The following is a 2,760-nucleotide window of genomic DNA, read 5'->3' as shown; positions in this document are numbered from 1 at the left end:
GCCCCGGGCGGTGACGCAGCTCCTCGGGGGGTGACGCGAGCGCCCCGGGCCGTGACGCAAACGCTCCGGGCGGTGACGCGGACGCCGGTGCTGAGCTGAGAGAAGCCGCAGCGTCTGCACGCCAGAAAGCCGGCTGGAGTTCCTCATTAGCTGTACTGCTTGTCCGCTGATCTGTTAGGATCTGTTATCATGTGCAAATAACTAGGATTATACTGCTAGCGTTCACTAGGATCTTAATAATAACGCTTCAGCTGTTCCTCTGGGTGCTGAGAGGCCTTGTGTCACTTTTACTCAGATCCAAATGAGGGCTTCGTTAGGACCCGGGGACAGCAAGGGTGCTGTGGGCCGCTGCCCCGCTCGGATCGCTGCAAGAGGAGCCTAAAAGGCCTCGGTGCGCCCGTGCTTCTGTTGACGTCCAGATACACTTTCGCCCTGCGCACCATGAGCTCTGCCTTTGTGAACACAGCCAACCTCACATAGTAAATGACAAGATGCTTTCTTGGCCTTTTTGTTGTCCCTAAAGCATAACAGTAGCAAGTATTTCAGGGCACATCTTGCATTAGGTATCACAAGTAACCTGGAGAAAATCCAGAGTACATGGAGGGACATGCGCAGATTCTACTCAAATACCCCCCACTTTACACAAGGGCTTTGGGCATCCTGGGACTTTGCTTTGGGAAGGGCTGCCATTGGTCCCTTGGGGTGTCACCAAGGGTGACTCCGTGATAGTCACCATACAGTCATGAGAGTTTTGGTCTATTCTTAATTCTGTGATATATTTAAAAAATTGAACTCAGGCATTAAACTGTATTTTTCGAAATCTCCAAAGGGAATTGATGTCAACATTTAAAATAACATTTAAAACTGAGCATGCACATGTCTCTCAGGAACATCTAGAAAAATGGGGCCCGACGCTGTATGATCAGACAGGCAAAGCTGTCAGTGGCTCCCTTGAGCCAGCTGAGGACTCACTAGATGTGTGGAGAGACACCTGAACGCAGAGTGGATGAGACGACAGGAAGAAGACACACAGGGAAGTGGCCACCAGGATGGGCAGGGTGGAGCTTCCCACTGTGGACAAGGAGTGGAGATCAGGGTGTGGGGGTCTGGTCTGACCTCTTCTTGTGGACCCCTGGGCTCGGGGGCACTCACGTCCCACCACTGTCTTGCTTCACAGGCCCCAGGGCTCCAGCACTGCGCGTTATCGCAGCAGGAACTCGGAAAGCCAAGCCTATCAGAGTGAATGCGGGTGGGAGCCAGGGACAGCCAAGAGCAGCCTGCTCTGTGCCACTCCACACACCTCAGCTACAAGCCAAGGAAGGGAACCCACAGAGGGGTGTGGTCCGTGGGCATAGGAGAAGGCGGGCAGGGCCATGAAGCTCACAGTAGGCCTTTGATCCTACCTCAGCTCAACCAGGAAAGCTCCAAGACAATGTAGAGAAGCCCATCTCCTCAGCCAAGACGACTGGCACCCAGGGAAGCTGAGTGGGACGTCTTTCACTGCACTCACCCAGAGCTGGAGCCAGATTCTGCAGACTGCCAGGCCTCGCAACAAGTCACATGACACTTTGACTGACCAGCTCCAAGCTTTTCATTTCAGAAAGTGGGTTGCCAAGCAGGAAACGTACTTTCCAGTGGGCACAGATCTTACCACCCCTTTCGTGCACCGTCTAGCTTGATCCTTTATTACATACCAGGGACCCTCTGGGTATTTGTGTCTGCAAGCCCCACTGAGACCCCCACTCAGGCTGGGTGTGCTCCCTCCTAACTCAGAGTCCCAGACAGGGTGGAGCAGGAGACAGATCAGCTGATGGCTCTGACATGTGTGAAGAAGTGTCCTTCTCCTCTTTGAACTTTCTTCCAGTAAACTCTCTTGCCATTGAAGAGTCTCCTGCCAGAGGCTGCAGGAAAATCTGTAGCTTCTGACTGCACTCCGACACCACATCAGAGCACACCGCTCAGAGCGTCTGTTCACGTAATTGCTCAGTGGTGGCCACACAATCAACGCAGCCGGGGGATCCATGGGGCGCTGGACATGGGGTCAGACAGCTTCCAGACCGTTCCTGTGCACACAGCAGATAGCCACAGGATTTGTCTCTCCCGGGCCCTCATCTTTGGGCTTCCTCGGAAGCCCAAATTTTGGGAGGGGCTACTGACTCAACTGCAGGCTGGACTTGGGACAGGTTGGGCTTATGTGAGAAAACTTACACCATCCATTCGCCATATCTTTCTTTTCTGATGAGGGACAAAGACTTCTGGACTCAGAAATAAGAAAAGCAGCAGCCTACAAACAAGATGAACAGCAATTAGCAACCTGGGAAGACCCTGCCAAGGGGACGGACAGCCCCATGGTGACAGCCTAAGTCTTAAAGAGCAGTGGAAAGATTAATGTTTAAATGGAATCCCCTGATGTGTTTACGTTGGTCCCTGTATTAGTCAGCTTTGCGTCACTGTCACATAATACGTGACACAGGGTGCTTCTGAAGTGGAGAAGAGTCTATTCCGGCTCACCATTCTGAAGCCTCAAGTCCAAGATGAGGCAGCCCCACAGGTTGGAGGCTGCGCCTCGCGGCGGTGTGCACCTATCCCAACCGGAAGACCGCGACTCGGCGAGGCCAGCGCCTCACCAGCCCCTTCAGGAGCCCGGAAGATTAAGGCCTTCGCACTAGTCCCACCCTTTCAGGGCTCACAGCGCCGGGGCCCCCATACCACTGGGGGCCCCCATACCACTGGGGGCCCCATACCACTGGGGGCCCCCAT

At 54.1% G+C, this 2,760-nt stretch overlaps 1 protein-coding gene across 1 annotated transcript in view; it reads right to left on the bottom strand.

Annotated features, from left to right (window-relative positions):
• Positions 1–2,760, bottom strand: part of Adamts2 (ADAM metallopeptidase with thrombospondin type 1 motif 2) — a 261,890-nt gene that overhangs the window by 241,756 nt on the left and 17,374 nt on the right. The window lies entirely within an intron of this gene.

This window comes from Octodon degus, unplaced genomic scaffold (genome assembly GCF_000260255.1).
Source record: "Octodon degus isolate 3935 unplaced genomic scaffold, OctDeg1.0 scaffold00029, whole genome shotgun sequence".
Classification (NCBI taxonomy): Eukaryota; Metazoa; Chordata; class Mammalia; order Rodentia; family Octodontidae; genus Octodon; species Octodon degus.
This window is presented reverse-complemented; position numbering and strand designations above follow the sequence as displayed.